A 17319-nucleotide genomic window follows, 5' to 3' on the forward strand; every position below is an offset into this window, starting at 1 on the left:
AGGTAGGTGTCCAGAACCACACACAATACTCCAAATTTGGTTTCACCAACATCTTATTCAACTTCAACATACCTTCCCAACTCAATGTCCTGAAAACCAATGTAACAAAATCTTTCTTTACAACCCTATCCACGATGTCACTTCTGGGAATTATGGATCTGTATTCCCGTGTTCCTTTGTTCCACTGAATATCTCAGTGCCCAAACATTCCTGGTATATGTCTTACCCTGGTTTGTATTCCAAAAGTACAACACATCACACTTGTCTGCATTAAATTCCAATTGCCATTTTCCTAGCTGGCCCAGATCACTTTGCAAGCTTTGATTACTTTCCTCACTGTCTACTACAACCTCAATCTCAGTGTCATATTGCCTTGATATCATCAGTTTCCAATTTCTTGTTTAGAAGGTTTATGAAAAAGGCTAGCAAGATTTTTATTAAGATAAGGGAAGGGACTTTGAGCAATCACTTACAGGATTAAATGTTTTCAGGAAGAATGAGGTAGAATGGTGTGAATGATCTGTGTAAGGGAGAAAAATGGTAAACCAAGGCTAACTTATAAAGATCAAAGATTAGACCTATTTGGCACATGCACATCAAAACAAAAAGCGAAGTGCGAGGATTGTGCTGGGCAGTCCACAGTGTTGTCCGCTTCCAGCATCAACATTGGGTGCCCACAACTCACTAACCCTACCTGGACGTCTTTGAAATGTGAGGTAGGAAACGGGAGCACCTGGAGGAAACCCATGCAGTCGCGGGGACCATGCACAATCTCCTTTCAGTCAGCGGCCGGAATCGAACCCAATCCTGCAGCTCAATTAGAACTGATCTAAGTGGAGTTACATATTAAAATATTCAGATGGGGCAGTGACATTTATGATGACTGAAGCCAATGAAATTGTGAATTCTGTTAAAGGTGATGTGAGAATATTGATTTCTCATCTGATGATGGAAGGAAGAACTATAGAGTCTCTCCAAAGCAGAGTATGCCTCTTGATCAACTCTTCTTGGTTCACAAGTATATCAGTGCTGTCCCAATTCTGCTCACCAGACCTGGAATATCAAGCAGTAAAGTGTCATCCTTTTTACCTACCATAGGAGTTCTCTGGGGTCATTCCAGTCGCTGTTTACATTGTACCTGAGGCCAATGTCAGGTAGGCTTTAGACGATCTGAACAATGGAACCAAGATGCACAAAATAGCACACCCTAATGCCTTCACCATTGTTTTTGGAGATTTTAACCAGGCTACTCTGAAAAATTCACTAAGCAACTACCATCAACAGATCACTTGCGATACCAGAGGAAACAGCACACTGGACCATTGCTACACCACCATCAAGAATGCCTACCTTGCTATTCCATGCCCTCAGTTCAGGAAGTCTGATCACCTGGCTGTACTTCTACTCCCTGAGTATAGGCAGAGACTGAAGACCACAGCACCAGCAGTGAGGACCAAGAAGGTATGGACAAGGGAAGCACAGGGGTGCCTACAGGACTGCTTTGAATCGGTGGACTGGACTGTATTCAGGGATTCATCTTAGAACCTGGATGAGTATACTGCAGTAGTTACCCACTTCATTGAAACCTGTGTAGATGAGTGTGCGTTCACAAAGACTTACTGTACATTCCCAAACCAAAGCCATGGATTAACCAGGAGGAATGCCGTCTGCTGAAGGCTAGATCTGTGGCATTCAAGTCTGGCAACCCAGGCCTGTACCAGAAAACCAGGTATGATTTGTGGAGGGCTATTTCAAGGGCAAAGAGACAATTTTGTATGAGGTTTCAGGTGACATCGGATGCACAGCATCCGTGACAGGGTCTGCAAGTCATTACTTCCTACAAAGCGAAACCCAATAGCATGAATGGCAGTGATGATTCACTACCAGATGAACTCAATGCCTTCTATGCCACTTTGAAAGAGAGAACACAACGACAGCTGTGAAGATCCCTGCTGCACCTGATGACCCTGTGATCTCCGTCTCAGAGACTAACGTTAGGCTGTCTTTAAAGAGAGTGAATCCTCGCAAGATGGAAAGTCCCAATGGAGTACCTGGTAAGGCTCTGAAAACCTGTGCCAACCAACTAGCTGGAGTACTCAAGGAAATTTTCAACCTCTCACTGCTACAGGTGGAAGTTCCCACTTGCTTCAAAAAGACAACAATTATACCAGTGCCTAAGAAGAATAACATGGGTTGCCTTAATGACTATGGCCTGGTAGCACTCACATCGATAGTGATGAAATGCTTTGAGAGATTGGTCATGACTAGACTGAACTCCTGCCTCAGCAAGGTCCTGGACCCTTTACTATTTGCCTATTGCCACAATAGGTCAACAGCAGGTGCAATCACAATGTCTCTCTACACGGCTTTAGACTAACTAGATAACACAAACACCCATGTCAGGATGCTGTTTATTGATTATAGCTCAGCATTTAATCCACCATTCCCAGAATCCTGATTGAAAGGATGCAAAACCTGGGCCTCTGTACCCCTCTCTGCAATTGGATCCTCAACTTCCAAACCAGAAGACCACAATCTGTGAGGATTAGTGATAACATATCCTCCTCGCTGATGATCAACACTGGCGCACCTCAGGGTTGTGTACATATGACTATGTGGCTAGGCATAGCTCAAGCACCATCAATAAACTTGCTGATGATATAACCATTGTTGGTAGAATCTCAGGTGGTGACAAAAGGGCGTACAGGAATGAGATACGCCAACTAGTGGAATGGTGCCACAGTAACAAACTGGTACTCAACATCAGTAAGGTGAAAGAGCTGATTGTGGACTTCAGGAAGGGTAAGATGAAGGAACACATACCAATCCTCATAGAGGGATCAGAAGTGGAGAGAGTGAGCAGTTCCAAGTTCCTGGGTGTCAAAAAATCTGAGGATCTAACCTGGTCCCAACATACTGATGTAGTCATAAAGAAGGCAAGACAGCGGCTATACTTTATTAGGAGTTTGAAGAGATTTGGCATGTCAACAAATACACTCAAAATTTCTATGGTTGTACTGTGGAGAGCGTTTTGACAAGCTGCATTATTGTCTGGTATGGAGGGGCTATTGCACTGGACTGAAAAAAGCTATAGAAGATTGTAAATCTAGTCAGCTCCATCTTGGGTACAAGCCTACAAAGAACCCTGGACATCTTCAGGGAGCAGTGTCTCAGAAAGGCAGTGTCCATTATTAAGAACCTCCAGCACCCAGGGCATGCCCTTTTCTCACTGTTACCTTCAAGTAGGAAGTACAGAAGCCTGAAGGCACACTCTCAGTGATTCAGAAATAGCTTCTACCCCTCTGCCATCCGATTCCTAAATGAACATTGAATCCTTGGACACTACCTCACTTTTTTTTTAATATACACTATTTCTGCTTTTGTTTTTTTAAAAATTTATTCAATATACATATAATGTAATTGATTTACTTGTTTATTTATTATTATTACTATTTTTATTTTTTTTTCTCTCTCTCTGTTAGATTATGTATTGCGTTGAACTGCTGTTGCTAAGTCAACAAATTTCACGTCACATGCCGGTGATAATGAACTTGATTCAGATTCTGAATCAGAATCAGGTTTATTATCACTGCATGTGTCATGAAATTTGTTAACTTAGCAGCAGTAGCTGTTCAAAGCAATACATAATATAGAAGAAAATAATAATTAAAAATAATAATACATAAGTAAATCAATTACAGTATACATATTGAATAGATTAAAAACAGAAATAATATATATTTTAAAAGTGAGATAGTGTTCAAGGGTTCAATTAGATTGCCATACTTAATAAATCTTCTACATTTTGCATAGATTATCTGTTGTTGTTTCTTTTATCTTAACCGAGAACATTCCAGTATTATAATTTTCTGAAGAAAAAGTCAACTAAATAAACACATATGTTACCGTTAGCCAAGCAGCTTATGATTTGGCAGTCCAATTTACTAACTGGATGTCTTATTCATCTTTTGTTCACATAGTACACAGCACTGAACCCAAATAAAAGCAGGATCCTCACACTTCTGTGTATGAGCAATTCTGACTTACACATTTCAGCTTAATTAGCTTCCAATGAACATTCAGTTCTTGCACCTCAGAAATGTAACAGGAGGTTTGCCAAGTAAATTACAAAGAAACATTGCAGTAAATTCAATTCAATCGATTAAGGTCTTTCTGTAATTCCTGATTAACTACCTTCACTGTCGATGACGCCACCTACATTTGCAAAACTACTAACTGTGTCTTGTATATTCTCATCCAAATCATTGATATAGATGTCAAGTAGCAATGGACCTAGCACTGACCCCTGAGGCATGTCACTAGTCATGGGCCTCCAGTCCAAAATAAAGTCACCTTCTGTTTCCTACCATCATGCTAAATGTGTATCCAATAAACTTGCTGTTCTTGGATCCAATATAATCTAACTTAATGTAGTGGCCTACCATGCAGAACCTTATCAAAGTTACTGGAATTAAGCGTGTAGATAATATGAGAAATAAATAGATAGGTGCTTTATTGATCTCAAAGGAAATTACAGTGTCACAGTAGCATTACAAATGTGCAGATGTAAGTATTAGAGGAGAACTAGAAAGAGTAGAAAATAAAAAGTTACTTCAAAGAGTCTAACAGGAGGTGATCATCACTTCCATGGCTATAGGTTGACTCATTATAGAGGTGCGTGGCCAAGTGGTTAAGGTATTAGACTAGCGATCTGAAGGTCGTGAATTCGAGCCCCAGCTGAGGCAGCACATTGTATCCTTGAGCAAGGCACTTAATCACACATTGCTCCAGTCCACCCAGCTGAAAATGGATATACTACCAGCAAAATGCTGGGGGTTAACCTCACGATAGACTGGTGTCCTATCTGGGGGGTGGGGGGGTGGGAAGAAGTCTCGTACTCTGTCACTTCACACCACGGAGACCAGCATAAGCACCAGCCTGATGAGCCTATAAGGCTCGGGACAGACTTTAACTTTTAATTATAGAGTCTCATGTACAACAAGTTGGAGGAACTCAGCAAGTCGGGCTGCATCCGCGGAAACAGTCAATGTTTCAGGCCAAGACCCTTTGTCAGGACTGGAGAGGGAAGGGGCAGAGGCCCTATAAAAAAGGTGGGGGGAGGGTGGGAAGGAGAAGGCTGGTAGGTGCCAGGTGAAAAACCAGTAAGGGGAATGATCAAGGGGTGGGGCAGGGGAAGCAGGGAGGGGATAGGCAGGAAAGGTGAAGAAGGAATGTAAGGGGAAAGCACTATGGGTAGTAGAGGAAGGTGGAATCATGAGAGAGGTGATAGGCAGCTGGAGGAAGAGGCAGAGTGAAACTGGGATGGGGGGAGGGAATTACCAAAAGTTGGAGAATTCAATAGAGCCTAATGGCAGAGGAGAAGAGTGACCTTTTGGAGCAGCACAGTTGTCTTAGTTTACTACTAAATAGACCACATGGACTCTTGAGATTGTTCTGCCATTTACTAAAATGACAACTGATTTCCTGCATTAAATCCACTTTCTTGTCAGGGTGCCGTATTATCTTTTTCCCTTAGTGCCCAAAAGCTCAGCCTTAAATACAACAAGAAAAATACACCCTTAATTCCTCAATCAAATCAACTTGTTTTGATCCTGTGGCATTCAACCTGTCTACAGTAATATACAAGATCAGATGCATTTTCAGCTGTAGGCCTTAAATTAAGGAAAGGACAGGAATCTTATAACATTTGTGTCCCATTTGTGTTCATCTGCTTGTTAACAGTCTTTGCATAACAGTCTTCAATGTGCCTTCGCTTGGATGCCTCTCTTTACCTTCCCTGCCACTGTACTTCATTTTTCCTTTTGTTTCTTCTCAAGACCAATTACTGCAGCTTTGCAGCATCCATCTAGCAAAAGGCTGTTTTCTGCTTTCACCATTAGATGATAAAGTAGGATCGTTAAGGATAATCAAGCAGCTGTTACTGCTACTGGAGAAAATTGTTGCTGGTGTTAGCAGGACTAATTGAATACAAGGAAGATGGAGAATATGTCGTTGTGAAACAGATCATTACTCAATGATTATATGGAAATTTTAAGATATTTTCATCTTCCATATTGAGAATAGGAGTGAGGTTTGTTGATCTCAATATGCCTTAACAGAAAATAGTAATTAACATCGCCAAGAAATTGGTTTATATCCTCCCAGAATTGCTGCACTGCAAGCTTTCAACTCAACTGCTCACCTATTGTCTTAATTTTTTCCTCATGAATGCAGAAGCCCTGAACCTGGTGGCTGAGCTTATCTGGAGATTTGCTGCAACATTACAAGAAGAGCACAATCTTGCTCCTATTCCCAAAAGTTCCAATGAGAATTTAAACCATAGACCATAAGACCCAGATGCAGAATTAGGCCATTCAGCCCATTGAGAATACTCCACCATTCAATCATGGCTTATGCCTCTCAACCCCATTCACCTGTCTTCTCCCCATCACCTTTGAAACCCTTACTAATCAAAAGTCTATCAACTTCTGCTTTAAATATACCCAATGGATTACCCTCCACAGCTGTCTGTGGTAATTAATTCCACTGATTTGCCTATTGTCACAATTTGTATGCTTAATCTATGCTAGTTGGTGCAGAGTGAATGAATGGAAGGAAGAGCAGAAGGTTATGATAATTCACATATTTGAATTTGTTTCAATATTTTAATTAATTGACTGTGCTTAATTTATTCAGTATTATTAGTAATTTTATTGTTTGAAAGGAAACTGTGATGAATTAAAGTACTAGATAATGTACATTTTCCATTAAGTATTTAGTTAAGTGTATTTAATTACTTGAAGTATTAGTTTACTTTTTTAATATTTTATAATTTTTTGATTCTTATTAAGTTTTAATCTTTTTGAATGACACTCAATTACTAGACAGGATTAACAGCTAGCTAAACTAAAGCTGTTTCACAGGCTCGTTCTGACATTTCCATCATACGACAGTGTCTTCCCATTCTAGCCTAGGCTCTGTCAATGCCTATTTTGCAAGAAGATGACACCAGCAGATCCATGAAAGGTAAATTTGGACTCGCAGCTTGAGTTAATGGTGAGCAAAGGTGACTGAAAGCAGCTAGTTTAATTTATTAATCAAATTCCCAGCAGCCGCTGTATTTTGCTACTGGGATGTTTGAAACAGATCTTTCTTTCAGTCAAAGAAAAGTGAGATTTTACCCAAGGAAAGTAGTTGATCTCCTACCAAATTGATCACACAACTGGATTTCTAATTGGCTTTTCATCTCTGCCAATATGGCTGATAAATACGTTCCGCAGAGCCTATGGGCTTCCAATAAGTCTTAAAGGAATTTGCTTAATACTGCCTGTTTTATTTTGCTTTCATAATAGACCATACAAAAGACCTTTAATAAATTGAATTAACATGTACTAGAGATTTCTATGAAGGTAGAATTATTTTAAATTTTGTTTCAAAAGTTAGAGTTGAATGCAGAGCGTAATTATTTTTGCATTGGCCACAACCTTCACTAAGGTTAGGTGGGACTACAACTAGGGGTCATGGGTTAAGGCAAAATGTTTAAGGGGAAATTTCTTCACCCAGAGGGCTGTGAGAGTGTGGAATGAGCTACCAGCACAAATGATGCATGCAAGCTCAATTTCAACATTTCAAGAGAAGTTTGGAAAGATACCTGGATGATCAGAATATGGAGGGTGATGGTTCCAGTGCAGGTTGATAGAAGTAGGCAGTTTAAATGGTTTGGCACAGATTATATTAGCCAAAGGGCCTGTTTCTGTGCTGTACATTTCTACAGCTATGAATTTTGTGATGGTTTACTTTATTCCATAATAGCAGTCCTCATTTCATCAAAGGTTCTCTTTTAAATATTGTTTTAGAATGACTTTTATTTTCAACTTTCCACACCAAATGCTTGGGTTTAGAAATTGTACCTGGAAGCTAAAAAGTGGCCTGGCACTAGTTTGCCCATTAGCACCATTTAAAAACTGGGGCACTGGGTTTGTGAAGTGAATCTAATCCTATGAGGCACTGACTGTAGGAAATGCACAGAACAGGGAGAGACTCTGGGGAGAAAACGATCTCAACTCTGAGGATTCTTGGAATCTGAAACTAAATGCACCAGAGGAAAAAAAATAATGTAGAAAGAGGAGGATTGGGGAAGTGTAAGCTTCCATTTAACACATTGCCATTTCTTTTTTAATAGACATTGCATTGCAGCAGATTGACGGCCTCGATCCTCCCTGAAGTATTAAGGTATTGAGTAACATATAGTACTATGACAAAGACTTAGGCACACCATATATAGCTAGGGTGCCTGAGACTTTTTGCACAGTACTGTAGTAACTTTATGTATTGCACTGTACTGCTGCCACAAAAAAAACTAATTTAATGACATATGTGAGTAATGATAAGCTTGATTCTCATATGGGTCTCTGTTATGGATTGAGTGTTGGCGCGTGGCCTAGTGCCTAGTGGATAAGGCATCGGTCTAGTGATCTGAAGGTCACTGGTTCGAGCCTCAGCTGAGGCGGCGTGTTTGTGTCCTTGAGCAAGGCAGTTAACAACATGTTGCTCTGCGACAACACCGGTGCCAAGCTGCTTGGGTCCTAGTGCCCTTCCCTTGGACAATATCAGTGGTGTGGAGAGGAGAAGGCTTGCAGCTTGGGCAACTGCCGGTCTCCCACACAACCCTGCCCAGGCCTGCACCCTGGAAACCTTCCAAGGCACAAATCCATGGTCTCACAAGACTAACGGATGCCTTTATTCTATGGATTGAGGAGGGAAAGGGGCAGGGGGAAAGGGAATCATGGTTGTGAAAAGAGGAAGGGAGAATGGAGGGAGTGGGAAGCATCAGAGAGATATTCTGTAATGATTAATATACCAATTGCTTGGAATCAAATTACTCCGCCTGGTGCATCACCCCTAGCCCTGGCACTCCTTCTCTGCCACCTCTCCCACAGTCCTCCACCCATGCCATTCCCACCCACCTTTGCTCCTGCCAGATTTACAAACTCACTTTCTGCTCCACTTTGACAAATACAGGACTGCTTTTGTATAGGTTTTTCCAAATTTTCCAAGCCTATAATATTTTCTTGCCTGTGGGTAGGGGGTATTTCTATAAACAACCGCCTTTGTAAGCTTTTGTAGACAGGCACAATTCACCCAGAATCCGGGGTTTACTTTCAGAATAAGCTCTTTTTATTGCAAGAAATGTTAACAGGGAAGTCACTCATCCTACAACAAATGCTCCTAATCCAAAGTTTTCATTACTCTTGTACAATTTCTTACCTACTTTTTCCCTCACCGTCCCTACCCCACATAGAACGAGGTAAGCCCTTCACAGTGTGAAGTTTCAGCACCTATGTTCCCTGTGAACTGTGTGCAGTTCCTCTTTTACCTTGCATGCAGATTGACAAGCTTCCTTCCTGGAGTTTTATGAAGCCGTTGCTAGGCTCGTATCCAAGCATGAGTTTCCTGTCGTTCACCTTGGACTACAGTTTGTTGCTCTGGCTGGTTGAGCCTGTTACAGATATCCATTTCCTGCCACCAACCCTGTCAGGGCCCCGTTTATCTCACAAGTACATGTACATCCCCTGCATCTCTTTCTGTTATGCCACAGAACTAAAAATTCACTATTCCCTACTGTGAATTTTCAGTCCTCAATTACACCACAGATATTATGCTAGATATGTCAAAATTAAGTACACTTGTGCCATCTTAGATTTAGTAATATTTCTGTACAGCACTATTCAAAAAAAAAGGTATTAACCCAGGATCCATCAATCCAGCATAAAGTACTGCAAGTAACTAATTACACTGAGTCGTTACTCGTGACTTTGTAAAAAATCGGTGATTAAAAATAACTTTGTCATTGTGAGGTCCTATTATTTATTTTTGCAGCATCAAGAATTAAGTCCATTGATTGAAAGGAATAATTATCATAAAAAGAGAACTTGACATTGAAAATAATAAATAGGATGACCTTCTCAGAGCCTGCTCACTTTTCTCATTTTACCTTCCCGTTTGCTTCACTTAGGTTGAGTTCAACCCATGTAATGAATTAAAGCAAAATTGTACTGTACTTAGTTCATAAAAATGACAACTAGTAAGAAGCATTAAAATTAAAAAACTTTCAGTTTGGGTAGTTGGCTTAATAGTTATTGTTTCAAATAACCAATTCATTTATATCATTTTAAAGAAATGTGACTAAGTAAACACTACACATTCTTTTGTTTGAGGCATATGGATCTCAATTACCTTGGAATGTCCTAGCAATTGACCACAAATCATTTAAGAAACTTGATGTGATAAAACAGGCCATAAATCTTACAACATAATAAATCCATAATACAACTCAGACTGTTAGCTATTGACTTTGTTAAAATCAGGAATGAACTCGTAAAGTAAATAATTAAACTCCTGGCTGTTATTTTCCTCCTAGCCTGCTACCTCCAAATATAACACATGAGAACTATTTGCAAAAGCAACGAGGGAAAAATAATGAGGAGAAATCAAATAGAATAGGGTTAACATTGCATCATCAGCAATCGCAAGCAAGTCACAGACAGAGGCTTATTTTTAGTTTGTACTTGTTTTCCAGCGGACATTTGTAACTATAGGATTACAATATGCATTATACACAAGATCAGCACACAAGAAAAGCTGGAGAAACTCAGCATGTCAGGAAGCATCTATGCAGGGAAATAAACAGGCTGAGACCCTTCAGGGCTTCACCGGCATCAAGGTGATAAGATAATCTCATCTTTTCCCCTGAAATTTAGATAAAGACATACATTTGCTTTCTGCATATAGTCTGACAAACTACAAATGTACTTTAATTTAGTCATTTATTGGGTGTATACACTTGAACTATTTTTTTTTAAATTTTAAATTTCTGATTTATTTTTATTTGCTTTTCAATTTAGGGCATTCAGAATAACACAATTCAAATAACACAGCAGAGAACAACAGGTCTGGCCAGAACTCAAACACAAAATTACCTTTTCTTTCTTGCAAAATGCTCCTTACTCAGTGTTTTAACTTTGGTTGTAAGGAAACAAAAGGGTGCCTGTGCACATTGCTTCTCAGCCAAGTCTGTACTCAGATGGGTTCTTCAAGCGCAGTTCTGGACTTGCCACATTGACGGATTCTGGATTAAAATCAGAGGATAAAAGACCAAGAACAGGAAATGGATTTGACTGGCAAGAGGAGAAAAATGGTGTTCCCTAGGTCTTGCCCTGGATCCTCAACTTTTTATCATATTAATGAACAGCTTGGGTAAAGGAAAAGTATATGCTGTCTGCAAGTCCCAAATTACTCTAAATCCTTTTGTGAGTGTAGTGGGAAGTTGAAAGAGAATATGTAGAATAATTGAGTGGCATGATAATGACAAATGAAGTTTTTTTGTGGAATTGTTCACTTTGGCCTCAAGGAAGAAGTATTCTAATACCTCACAGAATGTGGAAAAACTGTGAATGGTTGAGGTGCAAAGGTGCCTGTGAATACATGCAAATGCACAGCAAATAGAGACTTGCAGAAATAAACTATAAGCTTTGAATATAAAGTGAAATTTGATAAAGATCAATGAAAAGACTCCCTATAAATGGAACACCACACTTCAAGAAGAATTGTATAGTCCAAGAGAAGTTGCCAAGGATTAAATAGATATGAGAAGAGGCTGCATAAATTTGGCTTATAGAGTTTTGATCGCAGAAATTTGCAGATGAGAGAATCACTTCATTCATTTGAGTTAATACTGTATAAATACTCTGCATCTGGGGCAATCAAACTAAAGAAATTGTCTAGATGTTCACCCACAATCAATAACCTTAAACACACAATAAAGTTAAGTAGTCTGTGTGAATGATTTGTTTGCTTCCATTCCTGACCAAATCTCAGAAAGAGATAAAAATGTAAAATCACTCCTACATAGCTCATTTAAATTAAGCAAATTAGATGAATTGCTAGACATAAAGTTAAAATTAGAGCAGGCGGTTCAAAAGTCTAACAGGAAGCAACCTTACCTGCCAAATGATATAGAAATAAGAACTTATTTATCTGCCACCTCCTCTACTCCATCTCCAACACACAGACAGGAAAATTCAGACTTATTTATCACATGTGCAATGAAGCATACACTGAAGTTTATAATTTCTACTAACAATCAACACACCCAAGGATGTGGTAGGGGTAGCCCACAAGTGACCAGTGCCAACATGGCATGCCCACAATGTTCTGCTCAGCAACACAAGCAGCAACAGCAACAACAAAACAACAGCAGCAAAATAAGCCCCATTCCCAACCTCCCAACCCACCCATTCTTACACACACACAGAGACAGGTCTTCAACCACAGGGCAGGCTACCTCTGGGCCTCCAGTCCTTGGCCCCGAACTCAGGCTCACAGGTATCAGGCCTCCAACTTCAGGCTTCTCCAGGACTGGAATTAACACGTATTACCCTGGATGTTTTTTTTTAATGCTGGCACATTTCAAGTATATAGAGCTGAGATACATTTTGATTAAGAATAGGTATCAAGAGACATGGAGCCAAACAGAGCTAAGGTATAGATCAGTCTTGTTATAATCAATTGATAGATTCAAGTAGCTAAAGTATCAAAATTTATGTGGAGTGTAGACCCCAGTTTATATCCAATAGTCATCTCATAACAATCCTAATGCCCCTCTAATACCAGTGATATCCAGCTGCCAATCACTCCAATAAGCATACTTTTATATTGTTGATCCAACTCCAACACAAATAGGAAAGGACATCAATTCAACATCAAAGTGGATCAATCTGTCAACAGATTGGACTAATCAGTTCCATTATGCACAACATTATAAAAATCAGTGCTTAAAAATAACATTGCTACTTTGATGTCCCTTTTCCTGTTCTTGCATATTATTATTACTGGTCTAGCCTTCACCTAGTGCTCACTCCATTTTCTTCAACTACCTTCCAATGTTAGAGATATTAGGGTCACCAGCAACAGACCTCAGTCACAACCGTATAAGTACATAAAAAAGCCAGAAATGCTTTGAGAGTTTGGTCATGACTAGACTGAACTCCTGCCTGTGCAAGGACCTGGACCCATTGCAATTTGCCTATGCCACAATAGGTCAACAGCAGATGCAATTTCAATGGCTCTTCACATGGCTTTAAACCACCTGGACAACACAAACACCTACGTCAGGATGTTGTTCATCGACTACAGCTCAGCATTTAATACCATCATTCCCACAATCCTGTTTCATGTTACAGAATCTGGGTGTCTGTACCTCTCTTTGCAATTGGATCCTTGACTTACTAACTGGAAGACCACAATCTGTGTGGATTGGTGACATCTCCTCCTCATTGACGATCAATGCTGGTGCACCTCTGGGGTGTGTGCTTAGTCCACTGCTTTACTTTCTATATGCACATGACTGTGTGGCTAGGCACAACTCAAATGCCATCTATAAATTTGCTGCTGATACAACCATTGTTGGTAGAATCTCAGATGGTGACGAGAGGGCGTACAGGAGCCAAATATACCAACTAGTGGAGTATATTTGCAGAAACAACCTGGCACTCAATGTCAGTAAGACGAAAGAGCTGACTGTGGACTTCAGGAAAGGTAAGACAGAGGAACACATACCAATCCTCATAGAGGGATCAGAAGTGGAGAGAGTGAGCAGTTTCAAGTTCCTGGGTGTCAAGATCTCTCAGGACCTAACCTGGTCCAAACCTATCGATGCAGTTACAAAGAAAAAGAAGACAGGGACTATACTTTATTAGAAGTTTGAAGAGATTTGGTATATCAACAAATACACTCAAAAACTTTTGTAGATGTACCGTGGAGGACTTTCTTTCATGCTGCATCACTGTCTTGTATGGGGTGGGGGTGGGGGCTACGGCACAGGACTGAAAGAAGCTGCAGAGGGTTGTAAATTTAGTTGGCTCCATCTTGGAGTAACCTGGTCATCTTCGAGGAGCGGTGTCTCAGAAAGGCAGCGTCCATTATTAAGGACCTCCAGCACCCAGGGCATGTCCTTTACTCACTGTTACCATCAGGTAGGAGGTACAGAAGCCTGAAGGCACACACTCAGTGATTCAGGAACAGCTTCTTCCTCTCTACCATCTGATTCCTAAATGGACATTGAACCCTTGAATACTACCTCACTTTTTAAATATATATTATTTGTGTTTTTACATGGTTTTAATCTATTCAATACATGTATACGGTAATCGATTTATTTATTTATTTATTTATTTATATTTCCTCTTCTATATTATGCATTGCATTGCACCGCTGCTGCTAAGTTAACATGTTTCATGACACATGCCGGTGATAATAAACCTGATTCTGATTCTAAAATTAATTTTCTTCAATTACTGAAGCTCTATCAGGTAAATATGACTCCTTAATTCTGTAATTCAAAAATGTATCAGAATATTCACCCTTGAATGGTGATTCTTTTTTAAATCCTTTCTGGCCAAAGACTTCATACTGAAATAATGCAGAACTCTGCTTGTATTCCTCCTTGACTGCTTTATGCAATTTACTCACTAACATATAAAGGAGACATTTAAGCAATTACAAGTTTTATTCCTTGCAATGTGCAACTAAATTATGAGAAAACACAAAGGTCAAAGTATAAAATGACTCAAGTGATCAATGTCTTGAAGATTCATCTCCTAAGATATGTGCATTTTCATTATAATATCAATGCTAAAGGACAGATCAGTGTTGTATAATTTTACTCCCTGTTAAAATACTCTTTTTTTATTCGAATGACTGCATAATCTACTGTGCTATATTTGGTAAACCAGATAACCAGTGGCTAGTTGACCCTAAAAGAGACCAACACTCTTTTTATTTCTGTGATTCACAATCAGTCAAAGTTCAAGCAATCCAAATTTCCAGACATGAGCAAATGATCCATTTTTTATTAGTATTGACTTAATTTAAAATTCACCATTGAAAAACACCAATGCTATACAAAATCATGACTGGGAATGAATTTGCAGATTCTAATGTATATCAGCAGAGTAATAGTCACACCAGCTTTTATTTTTGCATGTACAGCAATTATCATCAGAAATGGAAATCAATTTAGTTAAGGGCTAGGGGAAGAACTCAAACATACAGTAAATAAAAAAAATTTGTTCTGTGTGTTTTTGTATCTTGGGCTCAGATGTTTAACCCTCACTTCTTTACAATAAGGATATTGAATTCTTAACAGCTGCCACAGAATTTACTCAGCAAAGTTGATATTCTCATGGTTGAATGATTGATAGTTCTGGGTAATTTTTCAACAAGGTTCAATACAAAGCAATCCTCGGCCTCTGGCCGTTCCTTTCGTTTTAGACAAGATGAAATGAAGATCTTAAGCTACCAGTGTTGATAATGCTTAGTGGGGAAGTTTGCTTTAAGACCTGTAATTCTGTCATCACCAACTCCCTGTCATCATTAGATGGCAAGAATAAAACTGGATGTACACTGAGAACACGGGATGAAAATGCTACATTGCAAGTATGTTTATATTTCATGTTTGTACACAATGTTCAGGTCAATATTGCAACAGTGCAGGTGTAGAAAAAGATATTTGCTCTAATTATATAGGATTTGGAAGCTTACGTCTTGCCTTAAGCATAAAAGTCTGGTCTCCTTACCTAAAAAGTGGATAGATTGTGACTGAGAGGCGAAAGTAAAGATTTGACATTTGCCAGATTTGTCAGGTGCAATGTAATAAGAATGGGTTCATTGTCTCCTTAGTATAAAAAAAGATTAGAAGTGATCTTAATAAAATGTATAAAAATTCTATGAGCTGACAGATTGATGCTGCAATAATGTTTCTACTGCCTCGGTTGTCTGGATGCTGTCAAACTTTGAGATACTGTCTGGGGTTTAGCCATTGGCAAATATCTCCTGTTAGGGTCATCCAAGGCGGTAAGGTCAAGCAGGAGATTCCAGACAAAGAGCAATCCAAACAAGACCTCAGCAGTGGAACTGCCAGAAGATGATGATGACACATAACAACAGCAATGAAGATGGAGGAAGGGTGCAGCAGTGAAGGGTCTCTAGGCATTATGGTTTTGTAACTCTAGAAACTAATTGAAAGAAAACATGGGAGAAAGGATGATGTATATCTACTCTGTTTCACTTTTAGTGAGGCTTGCACATATGTAGTGGCATAATGACATACTTTTGTAAGTATTGTGCATCAATGGTGGGACTACAGCATGTGATGCTTGGTTTAAAGAATTCACACTTGTTACATCATGCGATGAACCCATAACCTTCTAATCTTTTAACACTGTCCTGAGATTCTGGAGATGACTCTTCTTATCCTTACCAGTAACAATTCTTTCAAACAGATAACACTGAGTACCTGGGGCAGCTTTACAGGACAGAGTCCATGGCTTTTTGCCAGAGTGCAGGTGCGGATGCTACTCCAAAAATAAGCCTATTATAGTGACAAAACCCTTTGTCAGTGTTTACAGTGAGAAACACATTGGACTCTTCTATATTGTGTATTGCGTACTATACATAATATATTGAAGTATTTCAAACCTGAAAGGTTTGCAAAGATATCTTCTATCCTGGGCAGAGGGTATTGATCTACTTTGAGTACTGGTTTGGTGATGACCTTAAAATCACCACAGATCCTGATAGATGCATTCTTCCTGGCTACTGGGACTACTGGCTTTGCCTATGGATTCCACTCAAACTTGGAAAGAGCTCTTGCATCCTCTTGCGATCTAGCTTACTGGCCGCTTTAGGAACCGGAGGGGCTTTGCAAGACTTGGCTGTGGCATTTTCATGTAACACTATCTTACCCTTGATATGTTTGAGTTTTCCAGTGTCATCCTTGAACACTGCTGTGGCATCATCCAGTACTTTTCTTCATTTGCTTTCAGTTGACTCTGTCACAGGTGGTGCAATATGTAAATAGTGGATGGATCGCCAATCAAGTTGTAGTTTTCTCAGCCAATCATGGCCCCACAAAGCTGACCCTCCTCTTTTTACCACATTCAAGCCCAATGTGGCTTGTTGGTCGTTATCCGAGGGGGAAGGAGATGCGTTATACAGCTCTCGTTACATGCACGTGCAGTTCAGCTCTTTGAGTGATTGTGCAGTAAGTTTGAAGTTAAGTACTTACCTCCTTCTACCTTAGCTCACAAACTTATCAATCACCCCTGCTGTGGGCCACTTCTGGAGATCCAAGACTCCAACTTCTACAAAGAAGGGATTCATACGCTCCGTGACTGCTGGACTAAGTGTGTAAATGTAGGAGGGGACTATGTTGAAAAATAAATGTGCTAGGTTTTTTAAAATTAACTCCTTCTACCTTAG

At 39.7% G+C, this 17319-nt stretch overlaps 1 long non-coding RNA gene across 1 annotated transcript in view; it reads right to left on the reverse strand.

Moving 5' to 3' along the window:
- Window positions 1-11821, reverse strand: part of LOC132381147 (uncharacterized) — an 80560-nt gene extending 68739 nt beyond the window's left edge. Inside the window, exon 1 of the long non-coding RNA XR_009507954.1 lies at window positions 10980-11821. This is a non-coding gene — a long non-coding RNA (uncharacterized LOC132381147). The remainder of the gene's footprint in view (window positions 1-10979) is intronic.
- Between the last annotated feature and the right edge of the window lie 5498 nt (window positions 11822-17319).

This window comes from Hypanus sabinus, chromosome 25 (assembly GCF_030144855.1).
Source record: "Hypanus sabinus isolate sHypSab1 chromosome 25, sHypSab1.hap1, whole genome shotgun sequence".
NCBI classification, from domain to species: domain Eukaryota; kingdom Metazoa; phylum Chordata; class Chondrichthyes; order Myliobatiformes; family Dasyatidae; genus Hypanus; species Hypanus sabinus.